Genomic DNA, 19,423 nt, shown 5'->3' on the forward strand with positions numbered 1-19,423 from the left:
AACAGCCCTATCAGAGCCCCCAACTGCGCTCCCTCCAAGCCTACGCCCACTCTGCTGCTGTCCTTAGTACTTGGCTGCACGGTCCCAAACACGCTCCTTTCACTGCATAACCTGGCAAAGCAGCAGCAACCCTTCCAAGCACGCACAGAACCAGAACCTTCTCTCTTTCAGTAGCACTCGAGAAATCCAACTCAAAGGCCACTTGCTGCCACACCCACGACATTAGCACACCCCACTTAGGCACAGTCCTCGCCAAACCGCTTGCACGGAGCACAGGCTGCTCCAGTTCACAGGAACAAACCTGTGGCGCAGCCACCACAAGCGGCAACTGAGCCTCATCCCTGCTAGGGCCCACGTCCAAGGCAAGCTCCCGCCCACTTCCCCCCACGGGCAACCCACCGCGCCCCTCACACAAAGCACCTCGGAATCCCAGGGAGAGTCGCTCTCGTCCTCCTGCTCCGCTCCTGCGGCCGACGGAACACCTGCAAAGGAAGCCACAAATGACACACCACTGCTCCTTCTTTCCCTCTCCTGCTCTCCTCCAGCACGCAAGCCCTGCGCCCAGGACACACCAAACGGTTCCACTCCCGAGGAAAAACAAAGCAGCGTCATTTAAGGCCGCCTGCACCCCCAGCCGCACCACCACGCTATCGCCACTTCCTGCCGCCTTCTTGCCAGCACCACATGCCCAAGCCCAGCAGCACAGCTCACGCCCCTACCAAGAACGCCCAACACATGCTCGGCCAGCATCCAAACAAGGCTCTGCCATGCCACAGTCGCCGACTACGCAGCTCTGCCGGCATCTCCCCTCCAAACTGCAGCTCCAGAGTTGGCCCTTCACAATCCCTCGGCACGCTACAGGAGCAACCCGCAAAGCACTAGCCAAACACCCTCCCACCCGCAGGAAGGCACCAAGAAACAACCCTCCTTCCCTAGCACTACCACAAAACATCTCCCTCCAGCTACGTTCCCTTCCCCCCTCCCCGCCATTGCCTGCCCAGCGCCTACCTGCGTGCTCTACCCTCGCACAGGCAGATCGCCATTTCACTTCATTCACCCAGCCCAAAGAGCAAAGAAACAAAGCCCCTCCATGTGTAGAAACTCACCTCTCACACCAGCAGGGGCTCCTGCAGCAGCCGCCACTTGGGCACCACCAGGAGCCTCCTCTCCCTTCCTTTCCGGTGAGTCGTCCTAAAAGAGATCGGCCCGCACGCTTAGAAAGAACAGAAACAAGCAGCCTCCAGGAGAACGTAGTTGAAGGGACGGCAATGCCTAAGCTCACAAACGCCCTGCTCCCTTTCCCTAAAGCCCCTGAGAAGCACTACCCGCACTCCAGCTTCCCCTACACGGCAATACTCAGCAGCACACACATCCTTCCCCCCTCCTCTGCACCAACAAAGACCGACAGCTGCCTGCTTCTCCAACAACCTGAGGCAAACCTCCCCCTGGGCCCTCACTTCCACTCTCCAACCCCCAGCTGCGCTCCCTCCAAGCCTACGCCCACTCTGCTGCTGTCCTTAGTACTTGGCTGCACGGTCCCAAACACGCTCCTTTCACTGCATAACCTGGCAAAGCAGCAGCAACCCTTCCAAGCACGCACAGAACCAGAACCTTCTCTCTTTCAGTAGCACTCGAGAAATCCAACTCAAAGGCCACTTGCTGCCACACCCACGACATTAGCACACCCCACTTAGGCACAGTCCTCGCCAAACCGCTTGCACGGAGCACAGGCTGCTCCAGTTCACAGGAACAAACCTGTGGCGCAGCCACCACAAGCGGCAACTGAGCCTCATCCCTGCTAGGGCCCACGTCCAAGGCAAGCTCCCGCCCACTTCCCCCCACGGGCAACCCACCGCGCCCCTCACACAAAGCACCTCGGAATCCCAGGGAGAGTCGCTCTCGTCCTCCTGCTCCGCTCCTGCGGCCGACGGAACACCTGCAAAGGAAGCCACAAATGACACACCACCGCTCCTTCTTTCCCTCTCCTGCTCTCCTCCAGCACGCAAGCCCTGCGCCCAGGACACACCAAACGGTTCCACTCCCGAGGAAAAACAAAGCAGCGTCATTTAAGGCCGCCTGCACCCCCAGCCGCACCACCACGCTATCGCCACTTCCTGCCGCCTTCTTGCCAGCACCACATGCCCAAGCCCAGCAGCACAGCTCACGCCCCTACCAAGAACGCCCAACACATGCTCGGCCAGCATCCAAACAAGGCTCTGCCATGCCACAGTCGCCGACTACGCAGCTCTGCCGGCATCTCCCCTCCAAACTGCAGCTCCAGAGTTGGCCCTTCACAATCCCTCGGCACGCTACAGGAGCAACCCGCAAAGCACTAGCCAAACACCCTCCCACCCGCAGGAAGGCACCAAGAAACAACCCTCCTTCCCTAGCACTACCACAAAACATCTCCCTCCAGCTACGTTCCCTTCCCCCCTCCCCGCCATTGCCTGCCCAGCGCCTACCTGCGTGCTCTACCCTCGCACAGGCAGATCGCCATTTCACTTCATTCACCCAGCCCAAAGAGCAAAGAAACAAAGCCCCTCCATGTGTAGAAACTCACCTCTCACACCAGCAGGGGCTCCTGCAGCAGCTGCCACTTGGGCACCACCAGGAGCCTCCTCTCCCTTCCTTTCCGGTGAGTCGTCCTAAAAGAGATCGGCCCGCACGCTTAGAAAGAACAGAAACAAGCAGCCTCCAGGAGAACGTAGTTGAAGGGACGGCAATGCCTAAGCTCACAAACGCCCTGCTCCCTTTCCCTAAAGCCCCTGAGAAGCACTACCCGCACTCCAGCTTCCCCTACACGGCAATACTCAGCAGCACACACATCCTTCCCCCCTCCTCTGCACCAACAAAGACCGACAGCTGCCTGCTTCTCCAACAACCTGAGGCAAACCTCCCCCTGGGCCCTCACTTCCACTCTCCAACCCCCAACTGCGCTCCCTCCAAGCCTACGCCCACTCTGCTGCTGTCCTTAGTACTTGGCTGCACGGTCCCAAACACGCTCCTTTCACTGCATAACCTGGCAAAGCAGCAGCAACCCTTCCAAGCACGCACAGAACCAGAACCTTCTCTCTTTCAGTAGCACTCGAGAAATCCAACTCAAAGGCCACTTGCTGCCACACCCACGACAGCAGCCTCTGCCCAGGCCATTCACACTTTGCCAAATACTTCGCCTCTCTCGAGCCACAGAGTGAAACCTTCTCGCTCCTCTTTTACAAGGCCTGCAGATGTCCTTATGGACACAGCAATACCTAATGTCACAAACGTCCTGCTCCCATTCCATAAAGCCCCCCGAGAAGCACTGCCCACACACAGTCAGGCTCTGCCTTCACCTACGTTACCTTATCCAGCAGCACACACACCCTTTCCCCCTCCCTTGGGCTCACGGGACCACCAGCTGCCTGCTTCTCAAACTACCGTAGTCTCACCTCCCCCTCTTTCCTCACTTTCACTCCTCCAACCACCATCACATCTTACTATGCCACACTAGCTCTTCTCACACAACAGCTGCCACAGTCTCTGACAGGCCACTGAGACAAGGGCAACCAGCTTGCAAATAAACATGCCTGCATCTCCAGCACTACGGGGTGCGCTCCTGCACCACACTCGGCTTCTTCAGCTTCTTCATCATGGCACAGCCCCAATGCCACACACCTCAACTGAAAAACAAACCAAAACAAAACAAAAGAAACAAAAGGAAGGGGAAACAGGTGGTGTGAGATCCCATGCAAGACCGCTATGCCATCCCCCAGGAGAAAAAAAGACCCTCTTGAGCCACTCCCCCCGCCCCCAAGCACTCTTCAGCAACCTGGCAAGGACGAAAGAGAGGAGAGCCAGGAGACGAAGCATTTCAGCAGATCTTGAACAGCAAGTGCCCTTTTCCCCATATCAGCCTGAATTCTATCACCAAAGTTACTGGAAACAAAGAGCAAGGCTTGGAGGACAAAAGAACAGGCCATCTAGAGGCTGATCAACTTTGGGACGAGAACTCTGACTCAGGTGAAGAAAACCATGCGGTCGCTTTTCTTGTCCCCTACTGCTCTTCCCACCCGCAACCGCAAGCCTGCTGCATGCTCTGCCACGGACGGCTACAAGGCTTGGAGCAAACAGCTCACCGCAGCTGAAAGACTGGCAGGCAGGAGACCACGGGGCAGGAGAAAACAACCCTGCCTGGACACGCGCTTTTGCCCAAATCTAGACAGCTCTGCCCTGCAAATGAGTCGCTCCACGGGCAGTTCTCCTTCTGCAGGCACTTTACCTTGGCAGCTAAACTGCTTTTTTCTTCCTCAGAAGCAGGACAGCTGTCATCGCTCTCCTCTGCCTCCAACACTCTTCAAAGGCAAAGGCAAAGGCAAAGGCAAAGGCAAAGGCAAGAAGGACCGTCTCGCTCAAATCTCCCCTCTTTTTCGGCAGGTTAAGGTCGTTGGCAAAAGCTACTGCTCGAGTCTCACCTCGTGAAGTATTCGTGGGAAAAGCCACCTCTCACTGTTCAAATATGAATTGACAGGATTAATTCTTAGCATGTCGGACCTTCGACTTTCAGCAATGCAGACAAGCATGTTACACGGACAATTCTACAGGCCATACTAGAGTGAAACAGTCATGCCAGACAGCATGAACGAAAGCATGCCCCAAACCACCAATTTCTCCCATCCTACTCAATTCTCGCTGCCCCCCCCACCCCCCGCAAAATAAAAAAGGACAAGAATTCCACACTGCCCTTGTCTTTCTTTCGAACGTTCCAAACCTCAAACCTGCCATGGCACGAATATGCTATGTGAGCAGGCAGCGAGCAAATGCTGGTAGCGATTGAACAGGACAAGAAGGAAACCAACTGCCGAGCTCTTCATACCACACAGGCAGAGATCGGTCTCTCTCTCGTGCTCTCTTTGCCTCTACCCCCACCCCCGCCAACCTGTGCTTCAAAATGCCAGAGACTACGCTGTATTTCCTGCTCTACCCAGCCTCCCACCCAACACCCCCAAAACCAAAAGACAGCCTCAAAACCAAAGGACTAGCCTCACGGAGGAGGATCACCAGCGCGTCTCTACTCCGTCCCTAGCAAGGGTACTCAACAGGCAAGAGGGACGGAACCCTGCCAAGCTGCAATACAAGCCACCACAAGAAAAGGCCGTAGGCATTCTCCTCCTCAGCTCCTCCACAGTTAAGCCTCCTACCTCCTCTGTCCGCAGCAGGTGTGCCCAACGCAAACGCAGCAGCTCCTGCCTCGCAACGAGTGCTAAGCACTGGCGTGCTTTCTGCGCTGCCTGCAGAAGCTTCTCCCACGTTTTTCTCGGCTGCGCGGTCGGCCAGCTGTTCACTAACACTAGGTAGGTGCGGAAAGAAAGGGAATACTGTCACTATAATCAACTACATCCTTGCATAACACCACTTACCAAACAAGACGATTTGCGGTGGAAGCTTTCCTCAACTCCCCAACTCACACTTGACACAGGGAACGCTACGTCCCGGAAGATTCCACTGAGCCCACCTTCAACAAAGGTCTCCACGCATCATTAAACCTTGCGCCTCTTACCAAACACGTCCGTACACCAACACGGACATTCGGACCGCCTAGCGACTCTCACCGTGACCTAAAGCACTTACCCAGTGTGTCCACACCTCCTAGCATAAGCCTCCGCTGTCCATCCAAGAACGTCTTTCTGGCAAAGGTCAGCACCATAGCCAAGAAGAACTTCTATCATGCTCACGTCCCCAGCAGAGGCAGCAAGCATCAGAGGGGTCCTAAAGCAGCCACAAGACGAGACAAAAGCTATCAGGAGACACCGACGTTTCACTGGCGTTCCTTTCATCCCTATTTGCTCCCAAAACAATTACACCTCCCCCTTTCCTACAGGCAGGAGGAAAGCAAGGCCAACCACACGGAAGCCCACGAGAACTCGGGTTGCAAGGGGCCGCAGCACGTCCCTGGGCCAAACGTCTCCCCCGCTAAGCACCCTCGGCTACCCGGCCAGACCAGGCAAACTTCACCAATGCTCAGGAGACCCACGCCCCGTCTTGACAAACCCTTCACCTTTCCGACTGATCTCGAGCGTGCACGTCGGCTCCTTTGCTAAGCAGGAACTCCACCATCTCTACGTGATGCGCGGACACGGCCAGAGAAAGGGGCGTGTATCCCATCTGAAAGCATAACGCCCCTCTCCAGTTAGAAAAACCCAGAGAAGCAAAGCAACTTTTTCTTCTCAGGAGCGGCCTGACCCAAATTCCACGCTTACCTTATTCTGCGCATCAAGATGGGCGTTGTGCGCCAGTAACTGCCCTGCTAGGCAGGTGTTAGGAGCAAGGGCAGCCAGGTGAAGGGCAGTGTTGCCGTTAGCATCCGCAAGGTTAGCGTCGGCGCCATGCGCTAGCAGAATGGCGACGCAGCCTTCGTGCTGGCACTGCACTGCCTGCCAACCACACGGGAAACAAGGAAACGTTGCCAGCAATTACGCTTCCCTCTGGCAGAATTCCCACAGCTTGCCGACCTCGGACAACAACAACGCGCCCAAACATTAGGCAACGCACGCCTAGCCAGCGCCCAGCGCACCACAAGCTCCACCCAGACCTACCTCCAGAATCACCCAAGAGCTGCATCGCTCAGGGCGCAATTTAGAAGCCCTGCCTACCGCAGCACCCACGTACCTTCATCAGTGGCGATCTCTTGAAGTTGTCACGAGGATTTAGCTTGCACTTCCTCTCTACTAAGTACAAGACAACCTCCGCATGTCCGTTAGCGCAAGCCAGATGCAGAGGTGTCCTAAAAATTGAGCATGTTACCTTAGCGCAGGCCAGACAGCTGAAGAGACCACGCCTGCCCATGTCACGCGGCTGACCGCTGCACACCCAAAGCCCGAGACGCCGGGGCTAGGAAAAAGCCCCTCCCCACCCCAGCCCCAGCCCCAGCCCCCACTTAGGAAGACAACGTTGCCTCAGCTCCGCGCTCCCTTCCCTGCGCGTGCATCCCTGCGCCCACGCCCCCCATTTCTCCCAGACAGCCTCCGGCTTCCGCTCTGAAACTGCTGCCCTCCGCCCCGGCACCTCCTCCCTGCCTCCAACACCACTACGCACGCAGCCCAGCAAGCAAGAGCAAGGCTTGCGCACCTCCAGCCTACGGCAAGGCAACCTCCACCTGCTGCCAGGACCACTCACGCCACAGCAGCAGGCCGCAGGCCCAGCACGTGCCTTTTATAACACCAGAACATCCCCTCGCTGCTGGCCTTGCCGGGAAGTCGCGCCCTCTGGCCTCTTCCCGGCCTTACTGCTGCAGCAAGCACCAGCACGCGCTCGCTCCCAAGGGCCCTCCACAACACCTACCAAACCCGACAGCAGAAACCTTCCCCCTCGACCCTGTCACGCTCCCAGCAACAAAGTCCCGCTCCGGCCTGGCCACACACGCAACCGGCCTCCGAGCCCCGAGCCCCGAGCCCCGAGCCCACCCTGCGCGCACAAGGCCGACTGCCCTCCCGCACTCCCTCGCCAGCCCAAGCAAACGGCCCTGCCTTCCCGGCACAAAGGCGCTCCTGCCAGCTGCAGGCCAGCTCCAACCCACCAGCCAACGCCCCCGCCGCCCGCCGCCCCCGCCAGCACCGCCGCAGCAGCCCAACCCTCGCCGCCGCCCCTCACGCCGACGCCGCCCCCTCCCCGCGCCGCCCCGCCGCCCCCCCGCCGCCCCTCACCGCTTCGCCTTGTCCCGCCCGTCGAGGCCGACTCTCGGCAGCCACCGCCGCCGCCGCACCCGCGCCAGGTCGCCGCTGGCGGCTGCGCGGTGCAGCTTGCCCAGCTCCTTCTCCCGGAGCTCGTAGGCAGCGCCGACGCAGCGCACGGGTGCGCTGCCGCCGCACGCCCACCGCGACGGCGACGGCGAAGGCGGCTGCCCCTGGCCCTGGCCGAAGAGCCCCAAGAGCCTCTTCATGCTGCGGCGGGGACGCGGGCGGCGGACAGCCCCGAGCAGGGGCCGCAGCCCGGGCCAGCTGCTGCGGGGCTGAGCCCCGGCGAGCTCGGAGCCCCCGGGCCGGGGGCAGAGGCGCCGGCCGAGGACAGCGACGCAGCCACGCTGGCAGCGAGGCACACGGCGGCGACAGCACCGAGGACCACCGGCTCCGCAGGCGGTGGCGGGCGCGCCGCGCGTGCGCAACAGCCGCGGCGAGGGCGCGGCGGAGGGGCGTCACAGGGCGGCGGGGTGACGCGTGGAGGGGGCGGTGGCGAGGGGGCGGGGCTGTGCAGTGAGGGAGCGGGGCTGCGGCTGGGGCGGGCCCGGGGGCGGGCCCGGGGCCGGGGGGCGGACCTGGGCCGGGCCCGGCCGGGCGGGGGGCAGCTGCCGCTTCCTTCGCGGCGCTGCCGGGCCGGGGGGGGGGGGCGGCGGTGGCGGCGGCGGCGGCGGGTGGCTGTGGCCGGCCGAAGGACGTCTTTGTTGGGGGTCCCTCCCCGGCGGCCCCCAGCTCCAGCTCTTACTCTGCTGTGCCGTCATTTCCCTGAAGAATTCATGCTGCTGCTGCTCCAGGTGCGGGACACTGTGCTCCTCGCAAACCTGCGCTCCCACTGTTTCCCTAAGGGCACGGGCGTCGCGAGCGCTTGGCCGAGCTCGCAGGGCTGAAGTAGCTCGTTGCGCCTGAAGAGACGGCGACTGCTTAGGTTGACCCCCGCAGCTGGCTGCTCTGGCTGCTGCCCGGCCAGGCCGCGAGCGTGCCGGTCCTTCTGGGCTCCCAGCTCTGCAGCTGCGCCGTAGGAAGCCCAAGTGCCGGAGGGAGCCAAAGTGGCCGCGAGTCGCGCTGCGGCGAGGTGAGCGACTCTCACCGAAAGCGGATCGCTCCAGCTGTTAGCAGAGACCACAGCGAGAGGCTGGAGGGCGATTGCTCCCTTTGGCAGAAAGTTATTGTCAAAACGATTAAAACGTGGTTACGATTTCTTTCTCTAACCATTGCTGACTCCTTGCTGCCCACCTGCACCCCCAGGCCTTCCTCTGCCCAGCTGCTTTCCTGGCAGTAGCCCCCAGCCTGCCCCAGGGCACAGGGGCTGTTTGTCCCCAGGTGCAGCCCTGGACAGTTCCCCTTGTCGAACTTGACTAGATGCCCGGTCGCCCGCTTCTCCTGCTTGTCACAGAACCACAGGACGTTTGAGGTTGGAAGGCACCTCTGGAGATCGTCTCGGCCAGCCCCCCTACTCAAGCAGGATCACCTCAAGTAGTTGGCCCAGGACCCTAGCCAGACGGCTTGTGAACATCTCCGAGGACGGAGACTCCACAAGCTCTCTGGGCAACCTCTTCCAGTGCTCAGTCACCCCTCACAGCAAAGAACTTTTTCCTCCTGTTCAGACAGGACGGCCTGTGTTTCAGTTTGTGCCCCTTGCCCCTCGTCCTACCGCTAGGCACCGCTGAGAAGAGTCTGCCTCCGACTTCTTTACACCCTCCCTTCGCATCCTGCCTACACACTGATGCGCGGTCTTCTCTTCTGCAGGCTGAACAATCCCAGCTCTCTCAGCCTTTCCTCGTATGAGAGCTACTCCAGTCCCTTAATCATCTTAGTAGCCCTTCGCTGCACTCGCTCCAGTAGCTCCATCCCTCTCCTCTAGTGCAGGGGCCAGAACAGACGGCACTTTGCCTTGTACCCGCCTTGTAAGCGCTACCAGCTCCTGTCATGCCAGATGCCAGTGCTGCTTCTCCGGCGGCCAAGAACTTTCACCTCTCCCTGACACCCAGCAGGACAGAAGCAGGCAGGGAACCACTGGAAAACAGTTCCTCTCAGAGTTTGGCAACAGGACAACCCAAAGCGAAGGCACTTCAGAGGCGTTCCGCACCTGCTTTTGCTTTGCAGAGAGAAGAGCAAGTGCCCAGCACTGAACAGCGGTTCCGCTTTGCCAGTCATGCTGCAGGGCAGAGAACTTCCATAACCCCTTTGCCCTTTGCAGACTGCAAGCGGATGCAACAGCCTTCCAGACCGGCAGGCTTTGCAACCTTTCCTGGCTACCAGAAGCTCTCGCCCTCCCTTCTGCCCAGACCACAGGAAGCATCGTTCTCAAAGGCAGCAAGAGTCCAGTGCCCCGCTACGAGCGAGACGTGAGGCAACCGGGCACCTTGTCAAGTTCAACAAGGGGAACCGCCAAGGGCTGCACCTGGGCACGATCGAGGCCCCTGTCTTCACACACTCGTGCTTCCAGCCCCCGCTGAGGAAAAACACACAGTCTGCATGCTGGCCCTTGGCCTGGCTGCCAGGACAGGCTGAAGGAGCAGCTGGGAAGCCAGCTGGAGGGAGCAGAGCAGAGCAGAGCTCTCCCTTGGACAAACGGCCTCTCTGCCCTCAGGCCTGGAGCTGTCTGCATAAGTGACTTTTGGCCAGACCAGCGCGAGGCAGAAGGGCTAAGCGCCTGCCCAGGAAGAAAGCCTGGCTAGGCCTTCAGAAACATGACTTCCATCGTCCGTGCTGCCTAGCGCTGAACAACTCCAAGCCTGGGCCAAAACGCAGCCCTCGCCCGCAAGTGCCGCAGCAGGCCAGACTTCCACCAGCATCCACCATTTGGCAGCAATGCAACACGTACTACTCCATAAGAGACACGAGCAGAGGGGACAGGCATATGCGCAGGGCAGGCAAAGTCAGGAAGGGGAACAGAATAAAACGGAGACACCTACTAGATTACAACATTTATTAAATACCCAGTTGGAACACAATACTTGCAGTTAAAGACCGCACGTTATTATTATTGGCTACACCGCACTGTTGCACTCGTACAAAAACAGTGGCAAGGGTTGCTTTTCCTCACAGCCTGGTAACGCGAGTCCCTCTGTCAGGAGGTAGTAGTCTCAGGATAACCACTCTTAGCTCTCTGGAACGGGGCTGTCAAAACATCGCGGCACTCTTGCGTTGCCCTGGAAAGCGGCTCCTGGTCTACGTTTTCTGAAGATCCTTCAGTAGATGCCCAGGGAGAAGCTCCAGCCGATCCAGCCATTCAGCTCAGCCATTGCTGGGGAAGGGGCGGGGCGAGAGCGGGAGGGGAGAAAATGCCCTATGTTAGTGTTGCAGTAGGAAAAGGTCCCCAAAGCAAACAAACCTTATTACTCCCAGGAGACAGGCAACTCCAGTCACAATGCAAACGGATTCAATGCCACGGATTTGTGTCCGTCCTAGCAAACGGAAAGAGCTCTAGCGCAACGGCTGGCCACTCGCTAGGAGAGTAAAGGCTACTGGGACAGAAGAATTCGAATTGCTCTCAGGGGCTACCTGCTTTGCAACAGGCCCAGTCACCGCCAAGCCACAACTCTGGAGAAACAATTATCCTGAAGAGGTGGAATTGCTCGGGGCTCGGGGGCAGGGGCTGAACGTGCGCATAGGCCGCTTTTCCTCTCTGTGATCTAAAGGCAACTGCAGACGACTCTGTACGACTGTTATTTGCATAAGCAGCAAGTTGCCTCGCAGAGCTCTAGGTTGGAAAGCTTACTAGTAGAAAACAACTGTGCTTAGCACAGGAGCTTGGCAGCTTTCCAGTAGTTGTGTTCAAAATGGAGGAACCGTCCTCTTCCTTGGTAACACCGCTAACAGATCCTGACAGATTACCTTGCTCAAGTTCTTCAGCGATATTTTTGACCATTCCCGCCGCACCTGCAAGTACAGACAAGATACCCTTAAGGCCTCAGGAGCTACATTCTTGTAGCATTAGCTTCTCAAGCCAACTGCAACATGGGAATAAACACTGGAAACATCACCCCCAGTACAGAGAAAGTCTTTGTCCACCACGGCCCAGCATTCCCATTACTCTATGGCATTAACTGTCTCACAAAGCAATCCCCAACTCGAGAGCTTCTCCACACCCCCACTCTGTGCAAAGGAGGGGAACGGATCACGGCGTTTTGTGAAGAATCACGTGCTCCCTTGCCCACTCTCGGCATGCCCTTCCCAAACCTCAGGGCACGCTGCTCACCACGCTGTGAGGAACGTGCCGTCACACGGACTGCTAATTCTGGGGCGCGCCCGGACCAGAGCTTTTGCCGAGGTTGCAGCGCTCTGAGGGTCAGCAGGCGTGTTTAGACTCCTAGATTGGGTGCGGTGGAGCTAGGAATGGATGCTCATTTTCAGCTTGAGAATAACAGGTATTCCCAATGCCTTACCTCAGCCATATGAGCTTCCACTCTCTCCGTCACAGAGGAAGCGCTGCCCACCGGGTTCGTTGCCAGAGAGTGGCTTCTGCAGGGCTCATAGCATTGCGCAGCAGCAGCAGCTTCCGCAAGCCTCTCGTTAGCGCTCTCTCACTGCAGGCGTTTTGTGAGAGCCAATTCATATTCTAAATGCCTAACTCTCTGCTGCAGTCGGCCTACTGCGGAAGCTGCAGAAGCGGCTCTTAGTTGTTCCGCTCGGTCCTGGGCGGCTGCCTGTGTCTGAAGCAGATAATGCAGTTTCAACCCCCAGGAAAGAAAAAGAGATCATTCCCCCCAGTCACTTTCACACACCCACTTTGAAGAGCACAACCTCACCCAGGGAGCCAACTGGGCCTCCTCACTGCCCTCTACAATCAAGGGCAAAACCCAAAAGCACCCCATTACATCATCCTTTTGGTTCAGAAAGAAACCGGCTCTCAGCGCAACTTTTTGCTTTGCTTTGTTTTGTTTTGAATCAGAGCTAGTACTAAGCCACCTCTGTCTCTCTAAGACACTAGTCCACTTGCAATTCTCCTCTTTCTTGGCGCTGTTACAGATTCGCCAGTGACCGAGGTGCGTAAAGAAGATTATTCACCACATCTCAGAATGCCTGAGGACAACCATCCAACAAGCTCGCACCCTTCAGCAACCTCCGGAAGCTATAACGAGCCCATGACCCCACAGCACTGACCGGCACAAGCAGAACATACCGAGAAATGACAACAGTAAAGAATGAATGACGAGCCACAAACGGACTGCGCGTACTAGCGGTAAGGGAGCTCACCTGCAGAAAGAGATTGACTTCCTGTAGTTTTTGCCTTAGCTCTTGCCCAGCCTTTTGTTCAATCTCCCTTTTATCCTCTTCTCTGTGCCTCTGATCCCTCATCTTGGCCTCTAAGCGACACCTCAGCGCAACCACCTCTTCTTCCAGCTGCCGCTTGCTCTTCCGCAGTTTGTCACGGCTCCCATGCAGCCAAGCCAACTCTTCTCGCGCACCTTCGTTTGCTTTCTCTAGCTGCCTCGACTTCCTCCGCTCTGCCTCCAGGGAGCGGCACAGCTCACGGACCTGCACACAGGGAAAGGACTCACTCACCTAAGCAGACCCAGAGGTCTAAGCGTACGCAGTTCTGTGACAATCCACCGAGCGTGTCCGTTTGTGCCGGGAGGCCTCCGCAGAACGACCGAACCAGTTGAGAGGCATTTTGCCCTGGTAAGGTAATTCGGCGGGCTCCCGACACTAAACAGGGTCGGCTGGTAGTGTAGGTGTCCCTACTCCTTAGGAATGAGTTTACTATTGTAACAGGTAAGTAACCAAGTTTAATGAACTAATGAACGGGAGCGATAACAACTGTAATCATATTGACAACAATATACAATAATCACAAGGTATTCACTTGTTTACAGTGGTATACCTGAAGCTTCAGGAAAAAGGAAACAGAAATGATTATCTCTTTCTACATACACGCACACACACAGGTTTGAGTTTAGAAGACAATCAACAAAGAAGTGCCAGGGTTTCAGTAGGCCCCAAAGGTCAACTAAAACTCTGCCGCCGTCCTCCTCGTCGTCGTCTTCTCTCTGCAGAAACGCACCTTTTCCACACCTCTCACACCTATGCTTCCAATGTCCTTGCCTTTCATACTGTGGTTAGGCTTATAATGGTCCTACTTACCGGTCTTCCAGAGCACAAATTCATCTGTCAGACCTCAAAGATGCTGCCAGGGCCTCAAGCTTTCAAGCTGGGCTCTCGCCCAGAAAGACCCAGGCTCACAAGTGCCCCGCTATCGCAACGCCTCTTCACTTCCCAAAGGATTACACAGGCTTTTTCAGGGACCGTAAGAGACAGCCGTTCTTTTCAAAACACGGCCACCACATAATTAACACCACAACCCAACAGCCAGGAAAAGAATCTTACAGCTTTCCAAAACAAGCACCACAACAAGCCAACCAAAGCTCACCTTTGTTCTTAATTTAGCAACTTCTCTGCCCCTTCCCGAACACGGGTCCTCCCTTTCGCCCGGGAAATTCATCTGAGACTCTCGCGCCCGCCTCTCGTACGCCCTCACTTTCTTCATAGCTTTCTCCAGAAGCCTCTTCGACCTGCACAGCACATTAGCAAGTAAAGTAGGAAGCCCAAGCACAGTCCGCCTTTACGCATGCGCTTCCCTAAGCACCACGCATACGGTGCGGGGCTTACTTCATTTGCACCATGGCGGACAGACCAGCACTTCCAGAACAAGACACCAAGCCAAAACACCACACCAACCCACCCACCCACATCATTCCCCTCCCACACATCACTTGCCCAGTCAACATTTCATCTGCTCCCATGAAGCTTCTCCCTCTGCCTGACAACAGGCACAAGACACAAGCGACTTCTTCCTGCCCTCCCGCCCTCCCTCTCTTCCCAGGACAACTGCCCTCCTGCCTGCACTTCCACCTACCTAAAACCGCACGCTCCCCTACAGAAGCCACTTGCAAGACCCAACGCAAGCCTTGAGCTCGCTCACCAACAGATACGTACTCGGAGTCGCAGGGGCAAGGTACATAACGCCTGACTCCCCGCTCATTCGACAGCTCTTACAAGTACTCAAAGGCCGTTACCTGTTGCATTCTTTCTGCAGTGCAATGTTTTTCTTCATTTCTTCCTCCAGGCGGGCTTCTGCGGGTTGTTTCCACTCTGCCAGCTCCTTCCCTGGCCTTCTTCCGCTCTCACGCTTTCCGGACAGGAAGAAGAAATGGCACACACGACTCACTCACGGCACCTAGAAGCACTAGGTGCGCACAGCCTTCCTCACAAAGGTGCCGCAGGACATCTCTCTCTGCTAGCCGAGGGCCGGCCCCACAACTCCAGCGGACAGAATCCCACGCCAACTGCAGCACTTCAATATTTCCACCACCCAGGCTAAGACCGAGGGACAGAAACTGGTGCCTGCCACCCCTCTCTCCCCCACACCACCCTCCCCCCCACCCCCACTAAAGCAAAGACCACCCGCTACTAGCGAGGGGCTCACGGGGGCAAAGGTGCCACGCACACTGGAGAACACCTTCCTCAGGCCCTCCGCTAATAGCCAACGGTAATTAGGTATCCCCATCCGGGCAGAGCACAGCTTAATTTAAAGCTCCAGGGGGATCTTCAGCGACCAGCGGGCAATGGAATTCTTGGCACAGCCTGAGGAGGCCACTTAAGACTTGGCAACGACGTGCTTGGCACCAAGGACGTTCCACAAGTTCACTTGCAGAACGCCTTTAAGGCAGCAACAGCTCAAGTGCTGCTGCCACACGGCTTAAGCACCACCACCGGTACAAAGCAGCAACCATTCACACCGGTGCACAAGTGCCAAACCCTTACCTCAAACACTGTTAAGTAAGACTCAGCAGAGGAGCGCACAAAACCAGAAAGCCTGCGAGCGCACCAACAGCAGCCCATCGCCTGCAGCCTGCAGGGAATGATTTCCCCGAGGCTCCCCAGGAAAATCTCTTCCGAAAAACGCCCCCGCATACATACACACACAACTGCGCACAGTAGCTCATGAAACAGGAAGGCTAGGACTAGCTTACAGAGGCAGAGGCGTGCAGCTCTTTCTGAAGAGCTTCGAGTCTAGCTGCCTGCTGCTGCCCTGTGTCTTCCAGCCGGGCGTTTTCCAGTTCAAGTCTTGAAAAGAAACACAGGCCTCGTTATGGAAATCCACAGGAGCACCAACACTGGCACAACAGCGACAAATCACACAGTCCAAAGCAAAAGCCTCTCCCAAAATCGTGTACTGACTTGCTGAGATGCAACAAGGCCATCCTGTTGCTGTTACACCAGCCCACAAAGCAAAGCCTTGCTGCACTGTGCCACTTCCTTACCGTCCCACTCGTTCCTCCAGGTCTTTTAGGCTAACGCCTCCCAAAGAGGCTTCCAGAAGGTCTTGCAGTTGCCGGGAAGAAGCTGTCGCTTCCCTCTGTTTCTCTGCCAGGGCCGTCTTCAAATCCTGAACACAACGCTCAGCCTGAACACGCTGCTCTTCCAACGCCTGCAACTGTAAAACCACAACCAGGACCCACGCTAGTCAGCTTCGCTTTCAGACAGACGACTCCACTGCTTCGACTCTCCAGAACCACGTTGCTCCTTCCGCTTTCATACCGGCCTCTCCCATCCCCATCTCAATTTCCTGCCAGCTGACCAAACGCAGCTGCAACACCAATCCTACTCCTTCCCATGACTCGGGACGCTCCTAGCATCCAGCTCCTTGCTCCCCCATGGGAAGCATTACTGCAAAGGCTCTCCCTTCTCCTGCTGGCACTTCCCAACTCCAGGATAACGACCACAATCACAAAGACTTCTAGTCCAACGCTGCCCAGGCTGCTATACCTTATTCTTACACAACTGGTGGAAAGCCGGTCCCTACACTCCTTCCTTCAACTCCGTACTTGTGTTGGTGGCAGCGGTGGGCGTAGTGAACGGAAAGCAAGTCAGTAGCTCTGAACGCCTCCAAAAACAACTTGGAAGTGAATTAGCATTTCGGGATCCTAATGCTTACTAACTACAGGTTCATCCCCAGGGCCCTGCAGCAACTATAGCACTTTGCGGCACATTTGCATTATGCAGCCACAAGATGGCCAAGATGTTTTCTACAGAAAAAGCTCAGCACTAGGGCCAACCCACAGCCTTCTCCGGGCAGCTAGGTTAGGAGGTCAAGTTCCTCCTACAGTCAGGGAACAGGACAAGTCACAGCACCTGCCTGACATGCTGCTTCCCGTACACAGCGCAAAAACCCCACCTAGCAACCAGCGCTGCGTGTGCGAGCGCAAACCATGAAGAAGGATCGCACCCCTTCAAGAGCTGCACCCCCCCCAGAACACAGACTGTCACCTTCGCAGGCATTTGACCAGCTACAAAGAAGGAACCAAAGCTCTACACACACAGCCAAATATAGACAAAGAGTACAGCTGCCTCCACAGGAAAACACGCAGCACTCTCAGGGCACCCGGAGCTCACCCACTGTCACCTTCAGGTCCACCTCAAAGCTCAGGCGGGTTCGGAGAGACAACAAACTGCTTGGGTCACACCTACCCACCAGGAGGCTGCTCCCAACACACTGCTTGGCCCCTCACGCTTGAAAGGGCAGCTCCCTGACGCGCTTGGTCTGTTTGCCACCATGGGGCAGCGGCGGGAAGAAGGGAAGGCAACAGAAGGGACACCACTGCACTACTACCCTACAGCCTCAACAAGGGCTTTTCCCCATCGTTTACAGGGGAAAAACACCTCCTCACAGTCATGCAGGCCGCTACAGGCTTTGCCTACCTTGGCTTTCACCCTGGCCAGTTCCTCTTGCAACCGCAACTTGTCTCCCTGCAGCTCACCGCAGGAAACCTTTGGAACTTCAAGTGAACCTTCTGGAAGCAACTGCTTTCCAGGAGCATCAGCAACCTCCGCCGGCAGCTCTGCGCCCATCGCCTGAGGAAAGATTGTGCCGTGAGCCTCACAAAAAGGGCAGGAGCATGCACTACCTTCTTCTTTTCACTCACAACAGCCTTCTTCAGAGCGAGCCCCAAGATAATATACATCTAAAGTATATTTCACATCTGCTACTCTCTGCGGTCTTCCGCCTGCGCTCTTTTGGGAATAACACCTCGCTCTAGGCTAACATCTCCACAGCTCTTCAACACAGCTCCTCACCTGTCCGTCACACTGAAAATCAGTCTGTGTTGCAGCAGCCTCGCGTCCTTCACGCTCTCCTCCCTCCTTTGCAGACACCTAGGTGAGCGACAACACAAACAAGCAGAGAGTGGGGCAAGCAATCTCCAGAAACACTTCACCCACAAACTGCATTTCAAATGCAGGACCGCCCAAGCACAACTCGGATTGCCGCTCAAGCATTACCTGCAGATTCACTGCTGCTTCGGGACTCTGGCAGGCCGTCAAGGAACGCAGGCTCTGGAAGTATAACAGCCCTATCAGAGCCCCCAACTGTGCTCCCTCCAAGCCTACGCCCACTCTGCTGCTGTCCTTAGTACTTGGCTGCACGGTCCCAAACACGCTCCTTTCACTGCATAACCTGGCAAAGCAGCAGCAACCCTTCCAAGCACGCACAGAACCAGAACCTTCTCTCTTTCAGTAGCACTCGAGAAATCCAACTCAAAGGCCACTTGCTGCCACACCCACGACATTAGCACACCCCACTTAGGCACAGTCCTCGCCAAACCGCTTGCACGGAGCACAGGCTGCTCCAGTTCACAGGAACAAACCTGTGGCGCAGCCACCACAAGCGGCAACTGAGCCTCATCCCTGCTAGGGCCCACGTCCAAGGCAAGCTCCCGCCCACTTCCCCCCACGGGCAACCCACCGCGCCCCTCACACAAAGCACCTCGGAATCCCAGGGAGAGTCGCTCTCGTCCTCCTGCTCCGCTCCTGCGGCCGACGGAACACCTGCAAAGGAAGCCACAAATGACACACCACCGCTCCTTCTTTCCCTCTCCTGCTCTCCTCCAGCACGCAAGCCCTGCGCCCAGGACACACCAAACGGTTCCACTCCCGAGGAAAAACAAAGCAGCGTCATTTAAGGCCGCCTGCATCCCCAGCCGCACCACCACGCTATCGCCACTTCCTGCCGCCTTCTTGCCAGCACCACATGCCCAAGCCCAGCAGCACAGCTCACGCCCCTACCAAGAACGCCCAACACATGCTCGGCCAGCATCCAAACAAGGCTCTGCCATGCCACAGTCGCCGACTACGCAGCTCTGCCGGCATCTCCCCTCCAAACTGCAGCTCCAGAGTTGGCCCTTCACAATCCCTCGGCACGCTACAGGAGCAACCCGCAAAGCACTAGCCAAACACCCTCCCACCCGCAGGAAGGCACCAAGAAACAACCCTCCTTCCCTAGCACTACCACAAAACATCTCCCTCCAGCTACGTTCCCTTCCCCCCTCCCCGCCATTGCCTGCCCAGCGCCTACCTGCGTGCTCTACCCTCGCACAGGCAGATCGCCATTTCACTTCATTCACCCAGCCCAAAGAGCAAAGAAACAAAGCCCCTCCATGTGTAGAAACTCACCTCTCACACCAGCAGGGGCTCCTGCAGCAGCCGCCACTTGGGCACCACCAGGAGCCTCCTCTCCCTTCCTTTCCGGTGAGTCGTCCTAAAAGAGATCGGCCCGCACGCTTAGAAAGAACAGAAACAAGCAGCCTCCAGGAGAACGTAGTTGAAGGGACGGCAATGCCTAAGCTCACAAACGCCCTGCTCCCTTTCCCTAAAGCCCCTGAGAAGCACTACCCGCACTCCAGCTTCCCCTACACGGCAATACTCAGCAGCAC

The 19,423-nt window shown here is 57.2% G+C and overlaps 2 long non-coding RNA genes across 2 annotated transcripts; both read right to left on the bottom strand.

Annotated features, from left to right (window-relative positions):
• Positions 1-428: 428 nt before the first annotated feature.
• Positions 429-1,938, bottom strand: LOC138062212 (uncharacterized). Its single transcript, XR_011136301.1, has 3 exons — positions 1,875-1,938; positions 1,107-1,191; positions 429-482 (listed from the first exon to the last, which is right to left on the bottom strand). It is a non-coding gene; the product is annotated as an uncharacterized lncRNA (long non-coding RNA).
• Positions 1,939-10,623: 8,685 nt separating this feature from the next.
• Positions 10,624-14,986, bottom strand: LOC138062253 (uncharacterized). Its single transcript, XR_011136326.1, has 2 exons — positions 14,729-14,986; positions 10,624-14,224 (listed from the first exon to the last, which is right to left on the bottom strand). It is a non-coding gene; the product is annotated as an uncharacterized lncRNA (long non-coding RNA).
• Between the last annotated feature and the right edge of the window lie 4,437 nt (positions 14,987-19,423).

Source organism: Struthio camelus, chromosome 25, assembly GCF_040807025.1.
Source record: "Struthio camelus isolate bStrCam1 chromosome 25, bStrCam1.hap1, whole genome shotgun sequence".
In the NCBI taxonomy this organism is placed as follows: Eukaryota; Metazoa; Chordata; class Aves; order Struthioniformes; family Struthionidae; genus Struthio; species Struthio camelus.